We start from the raw sequence: 12,496 nt of genomic DNA, 5'->3' as shown, positions 1-12,496 counted from the left end.
TCATTCTTCTCTTCTGCAGACTAAACAATCCCAGTTCCCTCAGCCTCTCCTCATAAGTCATGTGCTCCAGCCCCCTAATCATTTTTGTTGCCCTCCGCTGGACTCTCTCCAATTTATCCACATCCTTCTTGTAGTGTGGGGCCCAAAACTGGACACAGTACTCCAAATGAGGCCTCACCAGTGCTGAGTAGAGGGGGATGATCACATCCCTTGATCTGCTGGAAATGCCCCTACTTATACAACCCAAAATGCCATTAGCCTTCTTGGCAACAAGGGCACACTGTTGACTCATATTCAGCTTTTCGTCCACCGTAACCCCTAGGTCCTTTTCTGCAGAACTGCTACCCAGCCATTCGGTCCCTAGTCTGTAGCAGTGCATGGGATTCTTCCGTCCTAAGTGCAGGACTCTGCACTTGTCCTTGTTGAACCTCATCATATTTCTTTTGGCCCAATCCTCTAATTTGTCTAGGTCCCTCTGTATCCTAGCCCTACCCTCCAGCGTATCAACCACTCCTCCCAGTTTAGTGTCATCTGCAAACTTGCTAAGGGTGCAGTCCACACCATCCTCCAGATCGTTAATGAAGATATTGAACAAAACCGGCCCCAGCACCGACCGTTGGGGCACTCCACTTGATACCGGCTGCCATCTAGACATGGAACCATTGATCACTACCCGTTGAGCCCGACCATCTAGCCAGTTTTCTATCCACCGTACCGTCCATTCATCCAGCCCAGACTTCTTTAACTTGCTGGCAAGAATACTGTGGGAGACTGTATCAAAAGCTTTGCTAAAATCCAGAAATAGTACATCCACTGCTTTCCCCTTATCCACAGAGCCGGTTATCTCGTCATAGAAGGCAATTAGGTTAGTCAGGCATGACTTGCCCTTGGTGAATCCATGCTGACTGTTCCTGATCACTTTCCCCTCCTTTAAGTGGTTCAGGATTGATTCCTTGAGGACCTGTTCCATGATTTTTCCAGGGACTGAGGTGAGACTCTTTTAGTCTATAAGGTGCCACAGGATTCTTTGCTGCTTCTGACAGATTCTGTTACCAATCTATCCCTTGTGTCAGGTGATCAGGCTGACACCACAGGATCGTTGCGGGAAGATAAAACACACCATATGATTGAATTTTAAAGCTTCATTAATAAAATGGTAAAACAACAGCAGAGAGTGTTGGGAACGCTCCCACATTACTCAGAGGAAGAAAAACATTAATGCCCCAAGCCCTAAGCCTCTTTCATACTCGCACACATACGTCCAGACTGGCTACGTCTGTGTATAATGTCCAGCAAAGGTGGGGAGGAGGTGGACGGGAGATTATCCTGTATACGGCTTGTCCAGAATCTCCAACTTGCTTCCGCTCTTGGGAGGGCTGTTCTTTTACATCCTGGGGTCTCCTGCGGCCTTTCTTTCAGAGATTCCTGTCCAGGCCAGCTGCCTGTGGCTTCTTCTGTGTCACCAAGCCACACCAGCTCCAGGGTTACAAAGGCACACTGTTGGGTCTCACTGGACAGCTAAGCTTTGCAAATGTAATTTCAGTCCTGCAATTTGTATTGCCTTTGGTTTGCCTCTGTCTATATTTTTTCACAGCCAGCTGGGGCTGAAAGCAGTTTTTTGTTTGTACTGGGCATGGGCTGCGTTGATTCTTGACCTTGAATGCAGAGCAGCTGTCTCTTTATCTCTGGGCCAAGCTGAATTTCAAATTAACCCATTCCTTTCCTCAATAGACAAATTGCTCCCATTGTGTGTCAGAGGCTTTTTGGTGATTAAAAGCTCCTCTGAAATGTATGATCTTATCTAGATTGAAGGTACCTTCTAGTGGGCATTGTTTAGATAGATTTTCACACGTGTAAAGATTCCAATTGTCTAAATATCTGCAGGTTCTAGAACCATAATGTACATACATGTAATATGCTGGGGTACCTTTAGGGGGTGAGAGGGAATGCTTAGACTGCCCCCCCCCTCCATTTTCCAATCACACACACACACACACACTAAGGGTATCACACCGCAGGTCACTCACACAGGAGGGGCTAACGAGGATGGCCACGACCCTCCTACACTTCCCTTCAGCAAAGAGCGTCAGCTAGTCTCAGAGAGACGGTGCCGCTTACTCTTGTTGCCTCACATGGAGAGGAAAGGGGAGGGAAGATTGGTTCACATAACCCTAGACCCAGGCAGGCCTCTTGCTGGATGATGCCAGGCAGAAGCAGCCCACCGTGGGTCGGATCTTTCACCGATCCACTAGGTGGAGTCACTGGGCTTGCGTTACAATATTTCTGGTCATGAGTCCACCAGCTTCACAGAATACTCTGGGCACCTTCCGGCGACTCTCATTCACTCACTCACTCGCACACACACACACTCTCTCTCTCTCCCCCCTCCCCCCTCCCTCCTCCCAAAGCCTACCTTACGTCCGGACTCAATACACTTCTCCCTTATCTGAGGTGGTCAAAACCCCTCTTGAGGCAGTAAAACCCCTCAGCACCGATGCATTAACCTAGTGCATTTGCCTTATGCATTAACCTTATTGGGGGCAGCAAAACAGTTCCCCAGCACCGCTCTGCATCTGATCCTGCTGCACAGTCAATAAGTTCAGATGGCGTAAGCCCAACAGGGACAGACAGCCCCATGGTCAGTCCTCCTCCAATACCCCAATAGAGATTTCAAAAGGTCTCTACCTCTATTGTGGCACCATGGAGTTCGAAGGGGAACGATCCGCAGCAGCTGCCGTTGTCTCTGCAGGCGTTGCCGTCCTGGACGAGCTCCCAAATTGTTGGAGAAAAACAGAGTTCTCACTCTCATGTTGGGTGCAGCAAGTCAGATAATTTATTTTCTCTAGCAATTGCGTGGAGGGAGAGAGCTAAACAGGTCTCTCTCCAGGTAAACAATTCAGCAAGCATTTATACCTTTGTTACATACAATAAAGAGCAACAGCTGCAGTTTGTTTAGACTTAGGTCATCCTGATATCTTATTTTTCTCACCTCTATTTAGCCTCTACTCTACATTCCATACTTATCTAACACAAGGTTGCAACATCTTCTCCCACAGTTCTTTCCCCCTCGCCTCACACAATCCTCACTTCTACAAGTCTTGCGTTAGGGGAGGGATAGCTCAGTGGTTTGAACATTGACCTACTAAACCCAGGGTTGTGAGTTCAATCCTTGAGGAGGCTACTTAGGAATCTGGGGCAAAAATTGGTCCTGCTAGTGAAGGCATGGGGCTGGACTTGATGACCTTGCAAGGTCCCTTTCAGTTCTAGGAGATTGGTATATCTCCAATTATTACCTAGTAGGGTTACAGCTAGCCTGACTCTTGCTCAGAGAGGGGACTCTTTGCATTGAAATCCCCTTCAAATCGCTGTCAGTTCTTGCTCTACTTCCACACTGCTCCCCGAGACTCCTGCTTGCTGTGCGGAGGGGGCGGGAAGAAGAGGGGGGCTAATGTCAAGGTGTCCCACTCCTGCACCCCGCTTACCTCATCTTCCATAGAGCAGGGCGGGGACAGGACAGGGCTTTGCTGGCAGCAGCTGTGGTTTCAACAAGCTGATCTAATTAATAAGGCAGTGTACTTAAAAGGGAAATGTGCATATCTCTCTCCCCTCCCTCCATCCCTGCTGCCTTGTAGAGTGTCAGAGTTAATCCTTGAGGGCTCAGCCAATTTTTCAGTAAGGCATTCCCTGGGAAATATCCCACCCTCTGCCTCCTCCACCTCAACCAAGCTTCACAATCATCACCACTGTGAACCAGTATTAAATTGTTGGTTTAAAACTTATACTCTGTGTGTGTGTATATTGTGGCAGAGCTCTGACCTTGCTCCCGTGGGTCCTGCGCTTCTAGGCGGTTTCGCTAGCCTCAGTGGCTCATTGTGACCCTCCATGTAGCCCTTCTCTCTCTAGGGCCCGGGTTACAGTCTACTGAGCCCTGTTCATCATAGGCTGCAAGGAGGTTGGTGAGAGAACTCCCACAGTCTCTGTTCAGCCTCCTGTCCTGACAGGGACCTGACTTCCCCTTCCAGGAGCTGTTCCTGTAGTGGTGGGTTGGGGGGAACCCGGGCCCGCCCTCTACTCCGGGTTCCAGCCCAGGGACCCTAATGGTAGCAGTTGTTGGTAGCCAACCTTTCACTGCCAGAGTTGCTACATTTCCCTGGGCCACTTCCCCAAAGCTCTCCTGCTTCTCTCTTCTTCACCCTTACCTTAGGGCTCCTTTAATGATGGTTTGGGGGTGTCTTCAGTAACCAGCCCTTCAGCCGCACTTCCTCTCCTCTGGCTCCCTGGCTCTCCTCTGCCTGACTGGAGTGAGCCCTTTGTTTAGTATCAGCAGGGCCTTAATTACAGTCAGGTGGTCACATTAGCTTAATGGCCTCACCCGACTCGTTACAGGTTAGAGTCAGGTGTTCTCATTAGCCTGGAGCAGCCCCTGCTCTGGTCAGTCAGGGAACAGAAAACTGTTAATCCAGTGGCCAGGATATCTGCCTTCTGCAATTCTGCTGTACCCAATTGTCTATCACAATATATATATAATATAGTCTTTTGTCCGGTGAAAAAAAGTTCCCTGGAACCTAACCCCCTCATTTACATTAACTCTTATGGGGAAATTGGATTCACTTAACATTGTTTCGCTTAAAGTCACATTTTTCAGGAATACAACTACAACATTAAGTGAGGAGTTACTGTATAGAAGACTACTCTGCACCTGGCAATGCAGAGAGCAATTGTGAACTGGCCTGACTCCAGTTAATTGCAGGGAGGGGGGGTTAAGCAAACTGAAGGATCTTTGAGTATATTTTAGAAAATTAAAGAATAAGTAGAAGACTTTTGGGTTTCTGGCTCACACACCCTCCCCTGCTCCTTTCCCCCAGAAATCTTGTAGCTTCTCTACATTTTAAATACACTGTTTTGCTTTGAAATCTCTTCAGGGTGGAGGTGTTATACCAATAAAAACTAGCAGGATCTTATTAAAAGGGATAAGGCAAAGATGCCACATTTATTGTAAATACCATAACAAAACAAAAGACAACAGTAAACAACGTTGTTTTAATACTTATTTCTATTACTACTTATTCCTTATACACACACACACACATATATTCATCCACACAATCATTCATTCAGGTTTTGTATAGATGTTATAGTTACCAGCCTAGATGTTGCTCATGCCAAGTTACTGGCCAGGTATCTTGGTCATGAGGATAGAGCCGAGTCTGTGTCAGATGCATCTGATGCTCCTGGAGGCTGGCAGCAGAACCATAGACTCAAAGTCCTCAGTCTTTAGAGTCCAGTTTTATAGGAATTAATTCCTATGTCAGTTCATGAGAGTTGCTTCATTTTGCTGTTGCTAAATCAATCAGCAGGTGGTTGGCTCCATGTTGTCAGATGCTTTGTTTTTCCTTCCTTTGAGGTGTGGTGGGTGGATTCCAGTTTGCCCTCCGGGGGTCATCTGGTTGATCGCACTTGACACCTTCTTCAGCCGACACTGAATTCTTCAGGCTGGTAACTCCCTAACCATTCATTCACATACATTCTCTATCTTAATTACATCTATTTCACTGTCTCTTTACCTTTTGGGGTGTTACCAATTTATGTGAGACTCCCTGTCTTTTAACAATCAAAGATAAAGTGAGATGAAAACTTACAGAGGGTGGGGGTCTCTATTTATACACTATAACAGCTACTGTTTTGGCTTACTTAGAGTTAATTAATGTTTAACAAGTTTTATACAAAGTATTTCTTTAAACTTACAGAGGGTGGGGGTCTCTATACACTATAACAGCTACTATTTTGGCTTACTTAGAGTTAATTAATGTTTAACAAGTTTTATGCAAAGTATTTCTTTGAGCAGGCTTCACACAGACACAGCTGGTGGCTTGCAGGTTAGAATCACAAATTTACTTTTAACATAAACCTTTAGTTATAAGGCATTAATTAACAATAAGTAATTTTTCATATAAACCATGTTTAATATAAACCTTATTTAATATCCCTACATAATCCCCCTTTTGGCACTACGATATACATATTCTTGTTAGTGTCACTTTCTATGTAACCTGTTTAAAAGAAGGTACTGTGAGGGGAAAGCAGTGGATGTACTATTTCTGGACTTTAGCAAAGCTTTTGATACAGTCTCCCACAGTATTCTTGCCAGCAAGTTAAAGAAGTATGGGCTGGATGAATGGACGGTAAGGTGGATAGAAAACTGGCTAGATGGTCGGGCTCAACGGGTAGTGATCAATGGTTCCATGTCTAGTTGGCAGCCGGTATCAAGTGGAGTGCCCCAAGGGTCGGTGCTGGGGCCGGTTTTGTTCAATATCTTCATTAACGATCTGGAGGATGGTGTGGACTGCACCCTTAGCAAGTTTGCAGATGACACTAAACTGGGAGGAGTGGTTGATACGCTGGAGGGTAGGGCTAGGATACAGAGGGACCTAGACAAATTAGAGGATTGGGCCAAAAGAAATATGATGAGGTTCAACAAGGACAAGTGCAGAGTCCTGCACTTAGGACGGAAGAATCCCATGCACTGCTACAGACTAGGGACCGAATGGCTGGGCAGCAGTTCTGCAGAAAAGGACCTAGGGGTTACGGTGGACGAAAAGCTGAATATGAGTCAACAGTGTGCCCTTGTTGCCAAGAAGGCTAATGGCATTTTGGGTTGTATAAGTAGGGGCATTTCCAGCAGATCGAGGGATGTGATCATTCCCCTCTACTCAGCACTGGTGAGGCCTCATTTGGAGTACTGTGTCCAGTTTTGGGCCCCACACTACAAGAAGGATGTGGATAAATTGGAGAGAGTCCAGCGGAGGGCAACAAAAATGATTAGGGGGCTGGAGCACATGACTTATGAGGAGAGGCTGAGGGAACTGGGATTGTTTAGTCTGCAGAAGAGAAGAATGAGGGGGGATTTGATAGCTGCTTTCAACTACCTGAAAGGGGGTTCCAAAGAGGATGGATCTAGACTGTTCTCAGTGGTAGAAGATGACAGAACAAGGAGTAATGGTCTCAAGTTGCAGAGGGGGAGGTTTAGGCTGGATATTAGGAAAATCTTTTTCACTAGTAGGGTGGTGAAGAACTGGAATGGGTTACCTAGGGAGGTAGTGGAATCTCCTTCCTTAGAGGTTTTTAAGGTCAGGCTTGACAAAGCCCTGGCTGAGATGATTTAGTTGGGTTTGGTCCTGCTTTGAGCAGGGGGTTGGACTAGATGACCTCCTGAGGTCCCTTCCAACCCTGAGATTCTATGATTCTATGATTCTCTGAACATGGGTTTGTGAGTCCTATCGATTGTACATTTTTTTTTATCCAAAAGCACATGCGAAACATTTTTATAATACAAATAAAATTCAATACCAAGACAACTATTAAGGGATGTAGCATTACTGATAGGATGCCAGTGGTGGTTGGGGACCATCCAGAGAATATATCATACCAGTGGTAGGTTGTAATTTGTTTAGTAAAAACAGTAGTGACATTGCATTTACTTTCATTTACTGGCGGGGGGGCTGATAACACTCTGCCCCTTAATCTATGATTATTACAGTAGTTGTTGTCATGGTAGGGCACAGGTGATCTGTTGTAAACAAACCAAACAATTATAACCAGGTGAATATAACTAAAACCATTACAATTGACTAAACACCAGATATAACCTAAACACAAATCCAAACAATTATAGTTATTATAATTGGGAATACAATAAAACCATAACCATTACAATAATTGGGTACATTGACACATAAGATGAGGTCCAAGTTTGATGCTGCAATAGCCATCAAACAATAAAAGTTTCTGAGGTTCTTAAGCACACACAAGAAATAAGATTTTGTAGGAGGACCACAGTTGTCATGCAAGGTTTAAGCTGATTTGGACTTAAACTAACATTTATTTGCTAAAATGTTGCAGAATTCCCTATTTTTAACAGTTGTACTTAAGAGGTTTTTGGGGACCTGAAAGATGGGGCCCTGCAATTATGGGCCAAGGTCTTACAGGTTATGGGGACCCAAGTACTACCCTTTTTGACTTGGGGAAGTAGATCCAGAGTGTATAGAGAAAAGTGTGGAAAACCTAACAAAAAATAAACCGGATGCACTGGGGACCAAAGTCTTTTGGACACAAGTGGTGATTGATAAGTTGGATGGACATGGGGGAAGTAGAGAGAGAAAAAGACATTTGCTCTGTCTAGTGTAGTATTTTTTTTTTAACCCAATGCTAGCACAGGACACCACTAGAGACAGACACAGAACATGCAACAGAGACCATGCAACACAGAACACTGAACACAGACTTTGTCGCGACACTATAACCATGGTATTTTATAACTCTTCAGCTGGTACCAGCTCTTCTGATGTTCTGGTTTTAGAGCCTGAAAGATAGAAGCTTAGACATAAATTAGCACAGTGCTTCCACATAGCAGACCCTGCTTAGACTCTGCCACAGTGTGTTTGGTACTTGGGGCTGCACAAATGCTAATTACGTGGTGAAAAAAAATTATTTCATTTTTAAATTCCCAGCCACTTTGCCATGGCCTGGAGGTCTGAGGCAGAAGCAGGCACTGTTGTTACTGTTGCAATGGCATTCTGGCCCTGGGAGGAGGAATCTACCCAAATATTCCCCTTCCCACTCTCGAGAGGGGTCCCAAAAACCTGCCCCTTCTGGGGTCTCAAATGTTTTTTCTTCTGATGTTACTGCTGTTGTAGGATTTGAGAGTGCTGTTTTAACACTCTGTACCCAACCTTAAGGGCATCTAACTGGGTTTGGGTACTACATACATTTTTATTTCTCTGCTTTTGCAGCAGAGGCTTGAAAATCTTGATGCAGTTTTTTGTTTTTACATTTAGCCAATTGAAGGAATACCTTATTACAGGTTTCCCATAGAAGCCAAACTGCAGCTGCTTTCTTTTTCATCGGAGTTGAGGGTTTATATATTAATAGGTACCTAGCCAATTTGTTGTTTTGTTTGTTTGTTTTTAAGGATCTCTTTAGACAGTGTTTTCTTAAACATTTTCCCAACAGTTGTGAACAACAACCAAGGACAACAAAACCAAATTGGTAAATATTAAGCACTATAACCCCTAATTCCTAAAAGAGCAGCTTACAATGGTTGTTTCACATATTTTCTTCCCACGTTTCCCGGGGGTCCCAAGCCTCTTTTTCCCAATGTGCCATTACTTTCCAATTTTCTACCCCTTTTTTCAATTGGGATAGTTTTTCTTTTAGAGATATTTTCTCCTCTTTACAGGCTGCTAGGTGGAGGTAGCTGTCATTACAAGCCTTCCACAGCAGCCAGATCCCTGCAGCATCTCTTTTTACTGCATTTGGGGATTTACATATGAGGATATATTGGGCCAATCTATCCTCTAGGCCCGAAATGGTGCAGATATCTGCAAGGGCTTGTTCAGTCCAAGGACTGTTCCCATATCTTTGAAGGATTTGTTGAAAAGGCATTATCTCTTTAATAAAAGGTGAGGTAGAAGCTACTTTTGACTTCATTTCTTCCTCTGGGACTGTTTTCCCTTGCCTTTTCTTAAACATTTTAAATTTTGTTCAGTGAGCAGCACTGTCTGGTCCCTGGGACCCTCTTGTTGCCCCTGATTTTTTTTTATTTCTCTGCTACCTTCACGGAGGCCAGCAGGTTTTGTTAACAATTTTAAGTTTCCTACTACCTTCACGGAGGCCAGCAGGTTTAGTTAACAATTTTATGAGCTCTATATGTTCCTGCTACCCACACGGGGGCCAGCAGGTTTTGGTTAACCAGGAATAGAACCATGCTCTGTAGAGCCGGTTTGTGTGCACACAGATTGGTTTACAATAAGTGAGGCAAAAATACCAATAATCCCCCTTTCGCTATTCTCCACCAAAATGTTATACCAATAAAAAATAGCAGGATCTTATTAAAAGGGATAAGGCAAAGATGCCACATTTATTGTAAATACCATAACAAAATAAAAGACAACAGTAAACAATGTTGTTTTAATACTTATTTCTATTACTACTTATTCCTTATACACACACACACACACACACATATATTCATCCACACAATCATTCATTCAGGTTTTGTATAGATGTTATAGTTACCAGCCTAGATGTTGCTCATGCCAAGTTACTGGCCAGGTATCTTGGTCATGAGGATGGAGCCGAGTCTGTGTCAGATGCATCTGATGCTCCTGGAGGCTGGCAGCAGAACCATAGACTCAAAGTCCTCAGTCTTTAGAGTCCAGTTTTATAGGAATTAATTCCTATGTCAGTTCATGAGAGTTGCTTCATTTTGCTGTTGCTAAATCAATCAGCAGGTGGTTGGCTCCATGTTGTCAGATGCTTTGTTTTTCCTTCCTTTGAGGTGTGGTGGGTGGATTCCAGTTTGCCCTCCGGGGGTCCTCTGGTTGATCCCACTTGACACCTTCTTCAGCCGACACTGAATTCTTCAGGCTGGTAACTCCCTAACCATTCATTCACATACATTCTCTATCTTAACAGGAAGGAAGAAGTGGGACCGCTTAAAACTTTAGACGGAGTGGAGATTAGGGATAATCTTGGCATGGCACAATATCTAAACAAATATTTTGCCTCGGTCTTTAATGAGGCTAATGAAGGGCTAAGGAATAGTGGTAGAGGGACTGATGGGAATGAAGATATGGGGGTAGACATTACGGTATCTGAGGTAGAAGCCAAACTTGAACAGCTTAACGGAAGTAAATCGGGGGGCCCGGATAATCTTCATCCTAGAATATTAAGGGAATTGGCGAGTGAAATTGCAAGCCCGTTAGCGATGATTTTTAATAAATCTCTAAACTCAGGGATTGTACCGTTCGACTGGAGATTAGCTAATATAGTTCCTATATTCAAGAAGGGGAAAAAAAGTGACCCGGGTAACTACAGGCCTGTTAGTTTAACATCTGTAGTATGCAAAGTCATGGAAAAAATTATAAAGGAGAGAGTGGTTACGGACCTTGAGGCCGATGGCAACTGGGACAAATTACAGCATGGTTTTACGAAAGGTAGATCGTGTCAAACCAACCTGATCTCCTTCTTTGAGAAAGTAACAGATTTTTTAGACAAGGGAAAAGCGGTGGACCTAATATATCTTGATTTCAGTAAGGCGTTTGATACGGTACCGCATGAGGAATTACTGGTTAAATTGGAAAAGATGGGGATCGAAATGAAAATCCAGAGGTGGATAAGGAGCTGGTTAAAGGGGAGACTGCAGAGGGTCGTATTGAAGGGTGATCTGTCGGGTTGGAGGGGGGTTACCAGTGGAGTTCCTCAAGGTTCGGTTTTGGGTCCGATTTTATTTAATCTATTTATCGCTGACCTCGGAACCAAAAGTAGGAGTGGGCTGATAAAGTTTGCAGATGACACCAAGTTGGGAGGTATTGCCAATTCGGAAAAGGATCGGGATATCCTCCAGGGAGATTTGGATGACCTTGTAAACTGGAGTATTAATAACAAGATGAAATTCAATAGTGAGAAGTGTAAGGTTATGACTAACAAGAACTTTAGTTATAAGCTGGGGACGCACCAGTTGGAAGTAACGGAGGAGGAGAAGGACCTAGGAGTCCTGGTTGATCGTAGGATGACTATGAGTAAGCAATGTGATGTGGCCGTTAAAAAAGCTAATGCGGTCTTGGGATGCATTAGGCGAGGTATTTCTAGTAGAGATAAGGAGGTGCTAGTCCCGTTATATAAGGCGTTGGTAAGACCTCATTTGGAGTATTGTGTGCAGTTTTGGTCTCCCATGTTTAAGAAGGATGAATTCAAACTGGAACGAGTACAAAGAAGGGCCACTAGAATGATCCGAGGAATGGAAGGCCTGTCGTATGAAAGGAGACTTGAGGAGCTCGGTTTGTTTTCCTTAACCAAAAGAAGGACAAGAGGAGATATGATTGCACTCTTTAAATATATCAGAGGGATAAATACCAGGGAAGGAGAGGAATTATTTCAGCTCAGTGCTAATGTGGACACGAGGACAAATGGATATAAATTGTCAGTTAGGAAATTTAGGCTTGAATTTAGACGAAGGTTTCTAACCATCAGAGGAGTGCAATTCTGGAACAGCCTACCGAGGGAAACAGTGGGGGCGAAGGACCTCCATGACTTTAAGATTAAGCTGGATAAGTTTATGGAGGGGATGGTATGATAGGATAACGGGTTTAGTCAATAGGTCAATAACGTGCCACACTGGTAATTAGTACAAAAGGTCAATGTTGGGATATTGTTAGCCCTTTCCAGAGGGTCTGGCTGGAGAGTCTTGCCCGCATGCTCGGGGTTCAGCTGATTGCCATATTTGGGGTCGGGAAGGAATTTTCCTCCAGGATAGATTGGCAGTGGCCCTGGAGGTTTTTCGACTTCCTCCGAAGCATGGGGCAGGGGTCGCTTACTGGTGAATTATCTGCTACTTGAAGTCTCTAAATCACGATTTGGAGCATTCAACAGCAGAGTCAAGGGAGAGAATTAGTTCAGGAGTGGGTGGATCGGCTTATGTGGCCTGCATCTTGCAGGA

The 12,496-nt window shown here is 44.4% G+C and overlaps 1 pseudogene; it reads left to right on the top strand.

Moving 5' to 3' along the window:
- Nucleotides 1-12,496, top strand: part of LOC123354619 — a 72,244-nt pseudogene that overhangs the window by 39,583 nt on the left and 20,165 nt on the right.

This window comes from Mauremys mutica, chromosome 22 (genome assembly GCF_020497125.1).
Source record: "Mauremys mutica isolate MM-2020 ecotype Southern chromosome 22, ASM2049712v1, whole genome shotgun sequence".
Taxonomy (NCBI): Eukaryota; Metazoa; Chordata; order Testudines; family Geoemydidae; genus Mauremys; species Mauremys mutica.
Note: the sequence above shows the minus strand (reverse complement) of the source record. Positions and strands in the feature narration are given on the sequence as shown.